The sequence below is a fragment of the Sapajus apella genome, unplaced genomic scaffold, assembly GCF_009761245.1.
Source record: "Sapajus apella isolate SASKATOON/1434 unplaced genomic scaffold, GSC_monkey_1.0 scaffold11, whole genome shotgun sequence".
NCBI classification, from domain to species: Eukaryota; Metazoa; Chordata; class Mammalia; order Primates; family Cebidae; genus Sapajus; species Sapajus apella.
This window is the reverse complement of record NW_022436951.1, coordinates 155,005-173,954: the sequence shown is the minus strand read 5'-3', so window position 1 is coordinate 173,954 and position 18,950 is coordinate 155,005. Positions and strand designations below refer to the sequence as shown.

General features: G+C 41.0%; 1 non-coding gene across 1 annotated transcript; it reads right to left on the bottom strand.

Annotated features, from left to right (window-relative positions):
- Positions 1–12,545: 12,545 nt before the first annotated feature.
- LOC116552463 lies at positions 12,546–12,729 on the bottom strand. Its single transcript, XR_004269394.1, has one exon. It is a non-coding gene; the product is annotated as a U2 spliceosomal RNA (small nuclear RNA).
- Between the last annotated feature and the right edge of the window lie 6,221 nt (positions 12,730–18,950).

Here is an 18,950-nt window from a genome sequence, read left to right as displayed (position 1 = left end):
AAGAATATGTGAGTCCAGGATATACTTAAAAGAGAGAAGGACTATGCAAAGACATGGAATCAACCCAAACGCCCAACAATGATAGACTGGATGAAGAAAATGTGGTATATATACACCATGGAATACTATGCAGCCATAAAAAGGAATGAGATCATGTCTTTGGCAGGGACATGGATGGAGCTGGAAGCCATTATTCTCAGCAAACTCATGCAGGAACAGAAGCCCAAACACTACATGTTCTCGTTTAAAAGTGAGAGCTTAACAATGAAAACACACGGACACAGGGAGGGAAACAACACATACTGGGACCTGTTGGTGGGGGAGGGGGGAGGGAGAGCATTAGGGAAAAACAGCTAATGCATGCTGGGGTTAATACCTAGGTGATGGGTTGATGGGTGTGAGGAAGGAGACCCAGGCATCTGGGATTCCCTCCCCCTCTGTCATCCACTGTGAGCTCAATAGAAGAGAGAGCAGGCCAGCTGGCGCCTCCTGAATCTCCTTCCTGAAAATAACATGCTTGGTCTTGAGGGAAACTCTCTGGAAGACACTATTTTTACTTAAAACAAGATCAAGCCAGAGACCTTTTCACATGTGAGTCCTAAAACTGTAAACCAGAACCCTTTCATATGTGATTCCTGAAACTGTAAACAGAGACCTTTTCACTTGTGAGTCCTAAACTGTAAGCCAGAACCCCTTCGTATGTGATTCCTAAAGCTATAAACCTAAGATTCTTCCCCGTGTAACATCTAAAGTATAAGCCTATATAAAGGCAGAACCTTCCTTTGTTTAATGAGCTGGGCTTTCGACAAATTACTGCTTGGTCTCCCGGTACATTTTTGGTGCATGGGCCGGGAAGCGCGTCTCGGATAGCAGATGGCAGGAAAAAGTCTGTTAGGTGGTTTGCCTAGCCCTGTGGAGCATCCCTGCGGAGGGACTCCTGCTCGCTGGGGTGACGCATCCTGAGGGTGCTCCTGGGCAGGTATTTGCCCAGTGGAAAAGCCTCATCAGAGAGGAGCAGGGAAGACCTGCAGTGTGGATCCACCCAGTGGCTGAACACAGAGGAGGAACGAGTATTTGGGGAAGTCAGAACCATTGAATTTAGTAAGATTGAACCCGGGAAAGTAGCCCACCCCATTTTGGGTGGAAGCGTGGCCTGATCACCCACGGGTGCCAGATCGGCACTTTTGAAGGTAGCTCTCTCTAACTAACCTTGGAAGCTTTTTGCTTATAGTTTTGAATTGGAAGGAGAGCGATTGGATGTGTGTCTGTGTGTGTAGATGTGTACGACCAGACTCATCAGTCATGAAAGGTGTCGGGCCCATAAGGAAGGGCCTCATGCGTCGAGGAATTTATAAGAATTAGAGACAGCCACAGAAGGCTGAGTGAAGAAGCCTCTGGGCATTGTCAAAAGATTGAAGTGAATGTAAATCGGAGAGTGCTCTGTGCTGCATCTTGCTAGCTGGAATGGGAACTGCTGAGTGAACTAACACTCTTCTAACCGTGGGAATTGTTTCTTTGAAGTGTTAATATGGGTCATTCCCATAGCCATTCCACCCCTTTAGAAACCATGCTGAAAATTTTCAAGAAGGGATTTAGTGGGAATTGTAAAGTAACTATGACACCAGAGAAATTGAGGGTTTTATGTAGGGAAAATTGGCCAGCATTTAGGGTAGATTGGCCCCCAGAGGGGACCCTAGACAGGTCCCTTGTCTCCAAAGTGGGGCATGAGGTTATATACTGCAAGCTAGAACACCTCTATCAATTTCCATACATAGACTCGTGGTTGCAGTTAGTGTTAAACCCTCCGAAGTGGCTAAGAGAGCAGGCAGTAACTGTTTTAGTAGCCAAGGGACAGACTGCTAGAATCCACCATCCCCCTCACCACCGAGAAAAGCGGACTCCCAAAGTTTTGGTCAACCCAGTGGCAGAAGAGTTTTTGCCAATAATTCCTCCTCTTCCTCCTCAAGGACTCCCTGCCCCTGGGCCAGAAGCCTCAGCATCCCCATCAGAGCTGCACACCCCTAAATCCTCCAGAGCAGACAAAAGAGAGTGTGGAAAAACTCCGCCCATTGCTGCCCACTTCCTGGAGGGAACTGCCCCTTTGGCAGCCTGTCTGCAACTCAAGGCCAGGGTGCAGATGCCTTTGAGAGAGCAGAGGTACACGGGAGTGGACGAGGATGGCCACAAGGTAGAAAGGCGTGTTTTCACATACCTGCCATTCACCTCAGCTGATCTTATCAATTGGAAAAATAACAACCTGTCTTATATCGAGAAACCCCAAGCTCTCATTGATCTACTGCAAACTATTATTCAGACTCATAACCCCATTTAAGCTGATTGCCATCAGCTGCTTATGCATCTTTTTAACATGGACAAAAAGCAGAGAATACTCCAAGCTGCTTCTAATTGGCTGGAGGAGCATGTTCCTGCAGATTACCAGAACCTCCAAGAGTATGTCAGGGTCCAATTACCAGGAACTTACCCCCAGTAAGATCCAAACACCCTGGAGGGCATGCAAAGGCTAATCTGGTACAGAGAAGCCTTGCTGGAAAGATTTTTAAAAAGGGGCCCAGAGAGTTATAAACATTAATAAAGTCTCTGAGGTTCTTCAAGGAAAAGAGGAAAGCCCTACCCAATTCTATGAAAGACTGTGTGAAGCTTACCGCATGTACACTCGTTTTGATCCTGAGAGCCCGGAAAATCAGCATATGATAAATATGGCATTAGTCAGTCAGTGTGCAGAAGACATTAGATGAAAATTGCAGAAACAGGCCAGATTTGCATGCATGAATACTTCACAGTTATTGGAAATAGCTAACCAGGTGTTTCTAAACTGAGAGGCAGTAAGCCAGAGGGACAATCGTGGGGAAGAGGAACTTCAGGCTCGGTGAAATGCCGTCTTCATGGCTGCTGCTATTAAAGGAGCACCCCCAAGAGGGCAGGAAAAGGGGGGTTCCTGGAAACCCCCACAGTCTGCCCGCCCGTGTCTGCAACACTATCAGTGTGCGTTTTGTCGAGAAGTAGGACACTGGAAGAAAAAATGTCCACAGTTAACTGAGGAACAGGATGATCCTAAGCACGAGGATCCAAATGAGCATGAAGGGGCTCTGTTCAATCTAATGGAAGGGCCACTGGACTAAAAGAGAGGCGGGCTGGACTCAAATACCCCTAAAGAGCCCATGGGCCAGACGACAGCCCTGCAACCCCCTATCGGAAAAAAAAAACAAAGCCAGTGTTGTTAAATCTATTAAGGTATTAAGAGAACAGACTTTCTTGTACTTAATGAATTGCCCCTGCCCCCCTTCTCCGGCAAAACCTGTTGTGCAAATCAAGGACCACTATCACATTCAAAAACAAAAGACTCCCTGTAGCTAAAACTGCCTCCATTGGGGGTTATCTAGGCTCTCATGGTCCCTTGGGAAGGAGGGTGGAGACTTCCTAGCCAGAAGCAGAGGACTGATATTATCGCCCAGGCCAATGCAGGGCTTGCGTGGCTTTGGACCTAACTCATACACGCAGTTGGGATTATTGCCAGCAGAGGATAGTTGGTTCACTTAATTGGACTTAAAGAATACTTCCTTAGCATTGAACTGGCCTTGGAGTGTCAAAAACAATTTGCATTTCAATCGGAGAAACCCAGGAGCAGGTGTAACCACTCAATACACCTGGACGCATCTTCCCAGGGGCTCAGAAACTCTCTCATCATCACTGGGGAGGCATCAGCCTGTGACTGCCCCCTAGAAGTTTCTTGCTTGCATGCTGCCTCTGTATGCTGATAACCTTCTATTGGGACACCCCACGGCAGTTGTGTGCACAAACAAATGCCTTACTTCAGCACCTGGAGGACTGTGGGTATAAAGCATCTAAAAGGAAAGCCCAGATTTGCCAAAAAGCAAATGCAATATCTGAGGCTCACCATCTGGAAGAGGAAACGCAGCCTAGAAGTAGAGAAGAAGCAAGCCGCTTGCAAAGTCACAGAACCTGAGACTAAAAAGCAGGTGAGAGAGCTCCTGGGAGCGGTGGGTTTTGTAAATTGTGGATTTCCAAGCTTTGCAGTACTGGCCAAACCCTTACACAAAGTGATAAAGCGGGGAGGGGAGAAGACAAGTCACCCTTCGAATGGAACAGAAGCTAAAAGTGAAACTTCTGTCAGCCCTGGCTTTGGGGCTAGCCGATTTAACACAGCCTTTTCATGCTGTCAGATAAAAAAAGAAAAAAAAATGGCAATCAAAGATTCTAGCCTCAACTCTGGGAAGAATTTAAATATCAAAACAGCCCACACAGCGGTGACTCTAATGAATACCAAAGGACCTCATTGGTAGGCCTGCCAAATACCAGGGCCTGCTATGTGCAGCAGTTGTACAAGCCATACATGAGACCACTGATTTAGGTCAAAAGTCACTTGAAAAGATGCTGGGCCAGTACTTTTACATGTCACACTTACCAGCCTTGACCAAAACCGTGGCACAGTGATGCATTACACACCGGCAACACAACACGAGGCAGGGTCCCAACTATTCTCCCTGGCATTCAAGCTTACGGAGCAGCTCTGTTTGAAGATCTCCAGGTAGATTTTACTGAAATGCGCAAGTGTAGGGAACATAAGTATTTGTTGGTCTTGGTGTGCACATACTCTGGGTGGGTAGAGGCCTTCCCGCCTAGGACTGAAAGGAACCATGAAGTAATCCGTGTGCTTCTTCGAGATCTCATCCCTAGGCTTGGACTGCCACTGAGCATCAGATCAGACAACGGACCAGCATTTGTGGCGGATTTAGTCCAGAAAACAGCAACGGCCTTGGGTATCACCTGGAAACTGCACGCTGTCTACTGACCTCAGAGTTCCGGAAAAGTGGAAAGAATGAACAGGACCATCAAAAACAGCTTAGGGAAAGTGTGTCAGGAAACAAGATTAAAGTGGGTTCAGGCACTTCCCTTGGTGTTATTCAAAATTAGATGCACCCCCTCTAAGAAAACAAGATATTCTCCTATGAAGTCTTATACCATAGGCCCCCTCCCCTACTCTGGGCACTCCCGGGAACTCCTCGGGAGTGGGGAGAGATTGAGTTAGGATGCTGGTTACTAGCCCTAGAGAGAATTGCTTAGGATACTTCAACCTGAGTAAATAACAAATGTCCTGTAAGCCTTTTTCTCCCCAGCTCACCCTTTCTCACTAGGTAATCATGTGTGGATAAAGGACGGGAGTACAGCCCCTCTAAAGCCACAGTGGAAAGGACCTCAGACCTGACCCTGACCACTCGCACAGCCGTGAAGGTAGAGGGAATCCCAGCCTGAATACACCATAGCCATGTTAAGAAACCGGCAACAGCTGAGACTTAGACCAAGACAAGGACTGCAGAATCACCTTAAAAAGGACAACAAGCCTTGCTCCAGCCACATCCCGGAAGCTGGCTGGTCCACGCATGGCCGAAGCATGAGGAAATTCATTGTGGGACTTGTTCTTCTTAATATTTGGACTTGCACAGTAGGAACATTAACTAATTTTAAAGAATGCCTTCAGTATGTACACCAGGTAGGGCGTAAAAGTTACTGCCATTCTTTTGTCCTACAGTTCTTATAAATGTACAGGGACACAGAAGGGAACCTGTTTATATAATGGTACTCAATATAAGCTGTGTAATCCATGAGATGGACAGGTAGCTGTGTCATAGGCATCATTAAGCCCTCTTTCTTCCTGTTATCTGTTAAGACAAGTGGGCTGTTGATGTATTCAGTCTACTCTGCTAGGGAGAAGAGAAACCTAAAGATAGGAGAATGGACAGATGATAAGTGGCCACCGGAGAGAATTATTGAGCATTATGGGCCTGCCACATGGGCAGAGGATGGCTCTTGGGGATACCAGACCCCTATTTACATGCTCAACCAGGTCATGCAGTTGCAGGCTGTTTTGAAAATGCTCACTAATGAGACAGGCAAAGCTCGGTCCCTTTTAGCCCAACAAGAAGCTCAAATAAGAAACGTGATTTATCAGAACTGGCTGGCCCTAGATTATTTACTAGCAGCAAAAGGAGGAATCTGTGGAAAATTCAATCTAACCAACTGCTGTCTGCACATAGATGACCAGAGGCAAGCAGTGGAAGGTATTGTGTGAGACATGACCAAACTGGCACACGTACCTGTACAGGTGTGGCATGGATTTAACCCTGAGTCCTTATTTGGAGGTTGGTTCTCATCCTTGGGAGGATTCAAAACCCTCATCATAAGTGTTATAATAATAATAGGTGTTTGTTTGTTGCTCCCTTGTCTACTCCCCCTGTTCCTTCAGATAATTAGGAGATTCATCACTACTGTAGTTAGCCAAAAAATGACATCACAAGTATATTATATGAAACATTATCAGTTTCTTGGGAAAATCTGGAAAGTGAGAATGAAAGTGAGACCTCTCACTGATATTATAAAATGGTGAGGGTCTCAAAAGGGGGCGGGTGAGGAAGTAGACCCAGGCATCTGGGATTCCCTCCCCCTCTGTCATCCACTGTGCAGCTCAATAGAAGGGACAGCAGGCCAGCTGGCGCCTCCTGAATCTCCTTCCTGAAAATAACATGCTTGGTCTTGAGGGAAACTCTCTGGAAGACACTATTTTTACTTAAGATCAAACCAGAGACCTTTTCACATGTGAGCCCTAAAACTGTAAACCAGAACCCTTTCATATGTGATTCCTGAAACTGTAAACAGAGACCTTTTCACATGTGAGTCCTAAACTGTAAGCCAGAACCCTTTCATATGTGATTCCTAAAGCTATAAACCTAAGATTCTTCCCTATGTAACATCTAAAGTATAAGCCTATATAAAGGCAGAACCTTCCTTTGTTAAATGAGCCGGACTTTTGACAAATTACTGCCTGGTCTCCCGGCTGAATAAACTCTTCCCTCCTTTATTCGGTGTTTGAGAGATCTGTTTCCCGCGGCTGCTCCTGCTACATATCCAGTCTATCATTGATGGGCATTTGGGTTGATTCCATGTCTCCACTATTGTGAATAGTGTTGCAATGAACATACACATGCATGTATCTTTATAATAAAATCATTTCTATTCCTTTGGGTATATACCCAGTAATGGGATTGCTGGGTCAGATGGTATTTCTGGTTCAAGATCTTTGAGAAATCACCACAGTCTTCCACAATGTTTCAACTACTTTATATTCCCACCAACAGTGTAAAAGTGTTCCTATTTCTCTACAGCCTTACCAGCATCTGTTGTTTCTTGACTTTTTAATAACTGCCATTCTGATTGGTGTGAGGTATCTCATGGTAGTTTTACATTTCTCTAATGATCAGTGATGCTGAGCTTTCTTTCATGCTTGTTGGCTGCATGAAAGTATTCTTTTGAGAAGTGTACATTCATGTTCTTTACTCACTTTTTAATGTTTTTTTTTTCTTTATAAACTTAAGTTCCTTGTAGATTCTGGATATTAGGCATTTGTCAGATGGACAGATTGCAAAAATTTTCTCCCACTCCAAAGGTTGCCTGTTCACTCTGATGATAGTTTATTTTGCTGTGTAAAAACCCTTTAATTAGATTCCATTTGTCATTTTTTGCTTTTGTTGCAATTGCTTATGGAGATTTCATTATGATATCCTTGCCCATGCCTATGTCCTGAATGGTTTTGCCTAGATTTCCTTCTAGAGTTTTTATGGTTTTGTGTTTTACCTTTAAGTCTTTAATCCATCTTGAGTTAATTTTTATAAGGTGTAAGGAAGGGGTCCAGTTTCAATTTTCTGCATATGGCTAGCCAGTTCTCCTAGCACCATTTATTAAATAGGGAATCCTTTCCCCATTGCTTGTTTTTATCAGGTTTGTTGAAGATCAGAGGGTTGTAGATGTTCAGTCTTTTTTATGAGTTCTTTATTCTGTTCCATTGGTCTATGTGTCTGTTTTTGTGCCAGTACCATGCTGTTTTGGTTACTGTAGCCTTGTAGTATAGTTTGAAGTTGGGTAGCATGATGCTGCCAGCTTTGTTCTTTTTGCTTAGGATTGTCTTGGCTATATGAGCTCTTTTTGGGTTTCATATGAATTTTAAAATAGTTTCTTCTAATTCGGTGAAGAATGTCAATGGTAGTTTAATGGGAATTGCACTGAATCCATAAATTTACTTTGGGCAGTATGGCCATTTTCACTATATTGATTCTTCCTAACCATGAGCATGTAATGTTTTTCCATCTGTTTGTGTCCTCTCTTATTTCCTTGAGCAGTGGTTTTAATTCTCCTTGAAGAGGTGCTTCACTTCTTAGCCGTATTCCTAGGTATTTTATCCTCTTTGTAGCAATTGTGAATGAAAGTTCATTCATGATTTGGCTGTCTGCTTGTCTGTTGTTGGTGTATAGGAATGTTTGTGATTTCTGCACATTGATTTTGTATCTTGAGACTGCTGAAGTTGTTTATCAGCTTAAGGAGATTTGGGGCTGAGATGATGGGGTCTTCTAAATATACAATCATGTCATCTACAAATAGAGACAATTTGACTAAAAGCAGACCTTAGAAATGATAAAAGGATTTGAGGATTTAAAAGTACAAATAAGCAGGGTAAAGCTGCATATTGGGTAAATCAAATTACAGACAAACGCTCAACATGTGAAGTCAATATTCAAGGAAAGAGATTTAAAGGTTTAGTTGATACTGCTGCAGATGTTTCAATTATTTCTATTTTGCACTGGCCCTTCTTCCTGGCCTGTACAAAATGCTCAGTTTAATGTGGTAGGAGTAGGGCAGGCCTCAAAAGTTTATCAAAACAGTCTTATCTTTCCCTGTGAAGGGCCTGAAGGACACCCTGAAACTATTAAGCCTATTGTGACTCAGATTCCTACTAACTTGTGGGGAAGAAACTTACTACAGCAGTGGGGAGCCGAAAGTCTTAATATCTAAACAATCGTATAGCTCCCAAAGTCAGCAAATGATGCAGGACATGGGCTATGTGCCTGAGATGGTACTAGGAAAAGATTTACAGGGTTTAAAGGAACCGTTAGAAGAAACAAAGTTCTCAACATGGTTTAGGATATCATTTTGAATGGCAGCCATTCTTACACCTCCAAAACAAATAGCTTTAAAATGGTTGAACAATAAACCAATTTGGATAGACCGATGGCCACTTACAAAGGAAAAACTGGAAATTTTTTAAAAAACTTAATTACTAAACAATTTTTAAAAAGGACATATAGTTAGTACCCACAGTTTCACCTTAACACTCTCCTGTTTTTGTAATTTAAAAAATCTAAAAAATAAAACATCTTAACAAATCTTAAAGTAATTAATGCAGCTATACTACTTTCACCCACCATGATTCAAAAAAATTGGCCACTAACTGTTGTTAATTTGAAGGACTGTTTTTTGTTTGTTTTTTTACTATTCCTTTGGCAAAAAGGGACTGTGAGCAATTTTCATTCACTATTCCTTCAGTAAAAAATCAAAAACCTGCTAAACAATGTCATTGGCAAGTGCTTCCCCAAGGGATGTTAAAGAGTCCTATAATTTGTCAAACTTAAGTGGGCCAAGCTATTAAGCCCACCAGAAAAGAATTTCCTCAGTGTTATATTATTCACTATATAAATGATATTCTTTGTGTTGCACCAAATAAAAAATTACTTATAAAACGCTATAACCATTTTAAAAAATCCATTCAATGCACTGGGTTACTAATAGTTCCAGATCAAATTCAAACTACAACTCCTTATTTGTATTTGGGCACATTGGTAAAAAATACTACTATAACACTTCAAAAGCTGTCCCTCAAGAGGGATAATTTAAAAACTCTAAATGATTTCTAAAAGTTACTTGGAGATATCAATTCGATAAGACCTACTTTAGGCATTCCAACTTATGCTATAAGTAATTTGTTTTCTATTCTTCAAGGAGATTCCAGTCTAAATAGTCCTCGAAAGTTAACTAAGAAAGCTGAAATGGAATTGCAAGTAATTAAAGAAAAAAATTCATAAAATTCAAGTAAATAGAATTAATCCTAATAAGCCTTTAGAATTGTTAATTTTCCCTGCTCAACACTTTCCTACGGGAGTTATTCAAAATCAGGACTTAGTGGAGTGGCTTTTACCTCACAATAGCATTCATATTCTTACTCTATATTTAAACCAAATTACAACATTAATTGAAATGGGGAGGTCTCGAGTTGTAAAATTACATGAATTTATCCAAAAAGAATAATAATGCCTCTTACAAAAATTCAAATTCAGCAAGGCTATATTAATAGTGTAATGTAATAAATCTATTTGGAAAATTTTGTGGGCACTTTAATCATATCCAAAAAAGAAAATTTTTAATTTTAAAATTGACCAATTGAATTTTACCCCAAATCACTAAATCAAATCCCATTAAAAACACAAAAAATGTTTTTACAGATAAATCTAGTAAGCGTAAAGCTTCTTATTCAGCATTTGAAAGCAAAGCTATTCAAACTCCTTATACATCAACTCAAAAGACAGAGCTGGTAACTGTCATTCAGGTATTACCAAATTTCAAAAAGCCTACTAATGTAATTTCTAATTCTGCACACATTGTACACTCTACTCTGCTGACTGTGCTCAACTGTGTTTTAATACACATGATCAACTTATGAAACTATTTACTCAATTACAAACAGAAGTAAAAAATAAAATGCATCCTTTTTACAGTATTTATATTAGAGCTCACACTATTCTTCCAGGGCCCCCCACAGCAGGCAATCAGTCTACAAATCAACTAGTGGCTGCAGTCTTATTTGCTGCTCAACATTTTTACACGCTAACTTATCTAAACACAGCAGGACTAAAAAGTCAATATAATCTAACCTGGAAAGAAGCTAAAAGGATTATTCAATCCTGTTCAACTTGTCAGTTAGTCAATTCTCCCTCCAATTCAGGAGGTGTAAACCCTTGAGGGGAGGGGTTAGAGCCAAACACCTTGTAACAAAGGGATGTTACCCACGTTTCATCTTTTAAAAAGTTAACATATGTACACGTTTATGTAAATAGTTTTTCTCATTTTGTTTGGGTAACCTGTAAAACTGGTAAATCATCAGGTTGTGTCAAACACATCTAATACAGCATTTTGCCATTATTGGAATTCCCTCCTTCATAAAAACTAATAACACCCCAAAATACATTAGTCATTCCTTACCAGTATTTTTTAAACAATAAAATATGACTCATATTACAGGTATTCCATATAACTCTCAGGAACAGGCTATTGTAAAACAAATAATCTTTCTCTTAAACAACATTTTCAAAAATGAAAAAAAAAGGGGACAAGGAATATAGAACCCCACAAATGCAATTTAACTTAGCATTATTAACTTAAAATTATTTAAGCTTGCCAACAGGACAACAAATAACAGTATTCGAACAACACCTGAATAAACAATCCAAGGAAGAAACGATAAGGCAATTAATCTGGTGGCAAGACCCATTAACAAAAAGTTGGGAAAAAGACACTGTAATAACATGGGGGAGAGGATTTGTTTGTGTTTCTCCAGGTCCAAACCAACAACCGGTATCAAAACCATCCAGACATTTAAAGCCTTGTCATGAGTGGTGGTTATCACCATTGCAGTGAGTACTCCTGGAGCTGGGGCAGAAGTAAAAGGAAATTTCACATACTGGGCTTATATTTCTTACTCTTCTTTATTGACATATGATTTCTGGCCTTCGTATTTTTTATAATTATTCAGAAAATAAAACAACTATGTTTTGCCCCCCAAAACCTAAATTCAGGCAAAATAAACAATGGTCCTCTAAGTTAAAAATATTAATTTGGGAAGATTGTGTTTTGGCAGAGGCTGAGGTGCTGCACAATAATTCCCATGAAATTGTTATTGATTGGTCCCCTAAGGGGATATTTAGCATTAATTGTACCAGTCAGCCCTCTTGTCGTGGTGTGACATGGAAAAAGCCCCATAAAACTCTGTAACCCTAATGTGACAGGCAAGCAGTCCAAACCCATGCCATCTTGGCCCCTGTGACTTGTAATAAGAATAACTAAGATCTGTAATTTCCACCCATACCCAGACAATGTGTAAACTAACGCTTACCTTGACTTCTGTAAACCACTAAGTAACAGCTGGAATATCCAAAGTCCCTTGGCCCTCAGAATATCTAGAGCCCCTCACCCTCATCTCTGCCCAGGAGGTGATTTATGGAATCCACTGGCCCTCAGAATGTTTGAAGCCCTTCACCCCCACCCCAGCCCCTCACCCTCACACTCGAGGTGGTTTATGGGCATAAAAGGTCTTGACACCCTCCTTTCGGGGCCACAGGTTGGAGAGATGTGAGTCCTCCATGGCCGCTGGCAATAAAGACCCTGCAATTTAGCATACTTTTGTCTTGGTGTTGACTTTCTATGCTCGCTCCAGTACAACAGTGGCATTGAATTACTTAAATATTATACAAAAAGTAATAACAGTTTCAAGCCAATACAAACTAAAACGAATGTCCCTATTTTTTGGAGAAATGGGAGCATGGTAAAACCACAGCCAAGAATAATTTTGCCAAAATTGGGAATTAAGCAAAAAGAACTTTGAAAATTATTTATGGCCCTGAAACTGATAAAGGTCTGGGAAGGAAATTATACAGGATCCTGTTACAATCATTATTATTCATTCAAATTTATTTTTAAAAAAATAGAACTCTTTGGATTCAGAGCTTTATTAAACCTCCTTATCTTTTGGTAGTGGGAAGGTTACAGATCAATTTTCTACACTTGATCTTAGCCAAAAGGCCGAGAAGTGATACAGATCAATTTTCTAAACTCCAAAGTAACATGTCAAAATTGTAAATTGTTTTCTTTTATTAATGTCTCCATCTTTGATTCTTATAACTCTATATTATTGGTGAAGGCCCAAGAGGGAATATGGCTACCAGTAAGCCTATCTCATCCGTAGAATGCATCTCTGTCAGTACATATTTTCACTAAAATTTTATAACAGTTTCTAAAACGTAGCAGGAGAGTCATTACAACCTTAATTTCAATCATCATGGGTCTGATTGCAGTCACAGCTACAGCTGCTGCAGCAGGGGTGGCTCTGCATTCATCAGTACAGACAGCTAAATTTGTTAATAATTGGCAGAAAAACTCTACTTACTGTGGAATTCTCAAAGATGGATCAAAGTATAGCTAATCAGATTAATAATCTTAAACAAGCTGTTCTCTGGCTAAAGGACAGGGTGGTTAGTGTAGAGTACAGAATTCAATTACAGCATGATTGGAATACTTCTAATTATTCTATCACTCTTCATCCTTATAATAAAACTGAACATAACTGGGAAAAAATAAAGCGTCATTTGAAAGGGAATCCTAAAAATGTATCACTTAATATAACAAAACTAATGGAACAAGTTATTCAAGCCTCTCAAGCACATTTGACTTTAATTCCAGAAACTAAAATACTTGAGGGAGCTGTTGAATAGCAGCCCTGAACCGTGTGACTTGGGTAAAAACACTTGGAGAATCTATGGTTGTTGTTATGATTGTGTTATTAATTTGTCTTATTTCTCTTTGTGTAGTCTACAGGTGCAAATCCTGAATACTCTGAGAAATAGTTCACCAAGGTAATGCTGTGCTTGCTTACCTAGCTTTGCAGGAAAAGGAAGGGGGAACATGTTGAGAGCAAATTCTGACCTGTGTGAGGAATCATACTGTTTGCTGAGAGCAGCAGCAAGGAAAACCTAGTCAGCCCCCCAAAGTGGAAAACTGCTCAAAGGATTGTAAAATAGTAACCAATATGAGTATGTCTCACACCAGATGAATTAGTTCTTTGAACACAGGATATGTGACTCTTTCCTTTGTTCTCTCTAAAGAGTGCTTCCTACTTCGTCTTTAACCTATAGTAAATATACACTCGCTGCCTGGTTAGTTTACCTTTAACCAATGAAAGAACACAGAGGATCCGCTTGTAAAATGTGTCACTGGAAGTAAAGAATAAATACGTGGGTCAGAGTCTGCTCTAGGCTTCTCAGCTGAAAATGCTGGGAGCCCCTGATGCCCCAATCTGATCACCCACCTTTTGCTTTCTATCTCTGTGTCTGTTTCTTAACTCCTTCAGCGCTGCCTGGGTTGGGGTCTCCACAGCTGAGCTGGTCTCGGCAGTTCAGAGGTACATGGGCAGGTTTCTTACATGGATATACTGCATGACGCTGAGGTTTGAGGTATGATCCTGTCACCCAGGCAGTGAGTGCATAATACATAATATTATACCAGGTAACATAATGTTTATTAAAAATTTAACTTTTCAAAAAAGAAAATATGGTCTTAACTTGCATCCCAGATTGGTGGAAAAGAACACACCAGGTATAAATAAATATGGTCATTCTGTATGTATTGTTCCACAATTCTTTTAATTTAAGCATCATGGACGTCTTTCCCAGTCACAGACATTTTTCTGTGTCAGTGTGTATAGAATTACCCCATTCTTTTTAAAATGCACATTATTTTATTCTCTGAATGGCCTGTAATGTCTATACTCATCTTCCCTTTCTAACTGAAGCACAGATTTTGTAAATAAGACATTCATTTTGATTTTACAGTTTTCCATGCTTATGTAATTGAAAATATAAATATTTAAACAATACAATCAAATTTAGAATATATACTTTCCCTGATCAGAGAATTAATGCAAAAGTGGCAAAATATTTATTCTCTTTGAAAAATGACTCCATCATCATTTAAGAGTTATCACTATTAAAACAAGCTGTGACCTTTTAGGGCATAACTTAGTCTTGAACACATATTTGTGCAGGAATATCTAATGTTGGAACTCAGAAAAAAATACCCAAAATAAAGGCCTCAGAAGCAGCCTCAAAACAGAAATTTTTCTCCGACCTTCTCCTACCCTACCATCTCTCAGTCCCATTCTCTCTCAAGGCTAGCCATAAAAACTAGAATCTGTCTTACCCAAGGAGGGTCATAGAAACTAGAATCTCTTTACCCAAAGCCAGCCATAAAATCTAAAAATTTTACTCTAACTTTCCCACCACTATAACTGCACAAAAACTGGCCACTAAAGAGTTATATAAGGCCCGGTGCAGTGGCTCAAGCCTGTAATCCCAGCACTTTCGGAGGCCTAGGCAGGTGGATCACGAGGTCAAGAGATCAAGACCGTCCTGGCCAACATGGTGAAACCCTGTCTCTACTAAAAAATACAAAAATTAGCTGGGCATGGTGGCGCACACCTGTAGTCCCAGCTACTCGGGAGGCTGAGGCAGGAGAATTGCTTGAACCCAGGAGGCGGAGATTACAGTGAGCTGAGATTGCGCCACTGCACTCCAGCCTGGCGCCTGGTGACAGAACAAGTCTCTGTCTCAAAAAAAAAAAAAAGAATTAGATAACTAGACTTACCTTGTTTGATTATAGGTCATAAGACCCCCATTCCAGAGAGGGCCCTGCACCATATCCAAAAAAAGCATATATGCTCAGAGAGGATAAGAAAAATCTAAACAGACAGACCTTTCTGAGTTTCCCCACTCAGTCTATTAACATCAGATCATATTTTTTGTCCAAGTATATTTCTATGTGCTGTCCATGCTTTGTTAAACCTAAACACAAAAATAAACAACTTCTGCTGTATCTTTAGGTGCTCATTCTAAAGGCTCCCATGTAACATTAATAAATGTCTATGCCTTTTCTCCTATTAACATGCCTCTTGTCAGTGATTTTCAGCAAAACTTCGGAGGGCAAAGGGGAAGTTTTCCCCTGTCTCCTGTATCAAGGCACATATTCTGACCTTTACAAGAAGTGTAAAAACGTGTGCACATGTGTGTATTTGTGGGTATGTGCATGTGTATGTGTGCATGCATGTGCACAGGAAACCTAAGCCCTGGAGTGACTCCAGAGTGAGCGTAAACAGAAGACAAGCACATGAACAAAGTCTGGGAAGATATGCTCAGAATTAACAGTGGTTCTCCTTCAGAATAAACATGATTTTTAGTTCTTCTTTGTGTTTGTATGTATTTTCTAGAAAGTCTAGAATAATAATCACTATCATTTATTGGATGTTTAACCAGTCATATTCTAAGTCTTTTACAGGTAACAAATAACACATTTAATCATCACAATAGCCATTACCCTGTGAGAAAACAAGTACAAAGATGTTAAGCAACTTGATCTATGTTCACAGCTAGAAGGTAGAGGAGCTGGGATTCAAACACAATGGTTTCAGAGTTCCAGAGTTTAACTGCAGCAATAAACATGAATTTATTTTTCATCATAAAGGTGGATATGTACACATACATATATATATACACACATATATACACACACATATATATGTATGTATGTAAAGGCTAGACACATGTATGCTGAGGCTTGGGACATTTGAATAAATGCATAGCACCTTAAGTTAAATTGCATTCCCTTGGTTGCTGAAATAATAATAATAGCTATCATTTGCTAGGCTTTTTCAATTGGACAAAGAAACTTGAGTGCGGAGGACAAAGGCTCTGCACAGTCTTTTCCACTGCTTAACTAGCAGCAGACTCAGGACTGCTGAAATGCAGATTTGAAGTCCTTTTGGTCAAACTTTATCCAGAAAGCAATTTGAAACCTCGCTCCTCAATAACCTTCTAGCCTCTGTTTGAACATTACCAGGTCAGAAAGCCCACCACTCAGAACGGTGCCATGTTCTCTTGCTGAGCCTCACATACCCTAAGTCATGATCTCCTTACACCAACCTGACAACTCATGGTCCAATCTCTGCACTTAACAACAACAGTGAAAAAATATGTAATCCAAAGATGATGTGGTTCATCACTTTCCACAACTTCTTCCTTTTTAATTCTACCTTTTTTGTGTGTGTTTCCACTTCACTTACCCTGTGAGAAAACAAAGATAAAGCTAATATTTGAAAGTAACATGTTTCCATGGAAAAATCTGTTTCTTTGGTGCTCTCATAGTTTGGGGTCATCCTCTTAAATGTTACAGTGTTAACTATAGGGTTAAAAACTAGTGCTAAGTAATATGCCAATAATATTCCTAAAGTGCTGGGAGGTACTACAAATACAGCCATAAAACAAACAAGAACCTAGGTACATAATATCCCAGGATTCAAGTCCCTCAACTCTCTAACTGCAAACCATCAGAACCCACCTCCAGCTCATACATCTTTGACTGCTAGACACATCTGAACTGCAGAACATCACACATGATCAGTGTCTAGGGTTTCAGTGTACATGCATGCACATGTACACACATACACATGTGCACACGTACACATGCACACACTCACTGCACCTTTGTTAACACTATCTTCCTGCCGCAAGCTGCCTTTCCCTCTACTCTCAGGTTCAAATCCTAGCACAGAGTTAAAAGTTCAGGCTTTGGAAATCAGATTGCCTGTGTTTGTATCCAGCTTTTCTACATATTAACTAGATGACCTTGGACAGGTTACTTAACTCTCAGTGTCTAGGTTTCCTCATGCAAAATGAGAATAATAGTAGTACTTATCTATGGTGGCACTGCTAAATGCCTGTTTGATGTCAATTTCCTTCCTTCTTCACCAATATCCAACTCCATAGATTTTTAGGCATCTATATTGTCAGATGAAAGAAAAAAAACAAAAAAACCTTCATTTCTCAACCAGTTATCCCACTGGGTGTCCATGTGATATAGTTCTAACCAATGAGATGGAGTGGAAATCTGAAGTCTGCTAGAAAATATTAGGAAAGTGTTTCTTTCCATTTATTTGCACTTTTTGCTTTTGTTATCTTTCTGCTGGGATGCCACTGCAATGCCTTAAGTGGAACAGCCATTTTATAACCATGGGGCTAAAAAACACACACTGAGCATAATGCAGCTGGGGGTTAGAGGAAGCTGGAAACTTGATGGTTTTTCAAACATTCGTATCAGCCCCAGACTGCCTACTCCTGAACCTTAGTATGTGAAGAAGGATGAGCCTTTACCTCATTATGCCACTGTGGTTATGATATGGACAGGAGGCAGGCAAATACTGGTTAAAAGAGGGTGGTTCCCTGGCAAAGGCCCCATCCTCAAGCCTAGAAACCTGCGGCTCTAAATGGGAACAGGCATTCCTGTTTTCCTGCCAAATGTTGCCTTTTCCAAGATCACCCTGGCCCACCACACCCCACTCTGTATTCATAAAAACTCCAACCCCAGGCTCCATGAGCAGAAGAGCAGCAGAGCAGTGTGGCAGAGAAAGAGAGAAGAGAAGAGTGTCTGAACATCGAGAGGAGTTTGGCTGGGGATGGTCAGAGAGATCAGCTGTGGGATGGGCAAAGTCCACGGGAAGATTATCTCCCCACTCCATCCTCTTTCCAGCTCCCCATCCAACCTGCTGAAAGCCACCTCCATCATTCAATAAAATCCCTGCATTCACCATCCTTCAAGTCGGTGGGACCTGATTTTTCCTGGATGCCAGACAAGGACCCAGGTACCAAGAACACAGGGTATAAAAGACTGTCACCTTGACTCTCCACTGAGCTGGTTTAACACTGCTGTCCGTGCCATCCACAGACAGCAACTGCTAAAAGAACACTAATTGTAATACACCCCTACCATAGGGACAGAGCCCAAAGGCTCTCATCCAGTCTCCTGCAGCTGCCTGTCTATGAGCTCCCCCACCCTTAAAGGGTTTGAGTGTGCAGAGTCCAAGCAAACAAGCCACATGCCTGTTGAAAGTCCCACAGTGGGCCAGGGAACTCTCCCATTTCAGTTAGGTTTCTGTTACCTAACAGCTTTGTATATGATGGTAAGGGTTGAATAAGAAAATACACATCAATGACTAGCACAATGCCTGAATAGTAAGTGCTTATAAGAATGTTAGCTAGAGGCTGGGCATGGTGGCTCATGCCTATAATCCCAGCACTTTGGTCGGCCAAGATGGGAAGATTGCTTGAGCCCAGGAGTTCAAGAACAGGCTTAGCTAACATGGCAAATCCCTATCTCTAAAATGTGTGTGTGTGTGTGTGTGTGTGTGTGTGTGTGTGTGTGTGTGTGTGTGT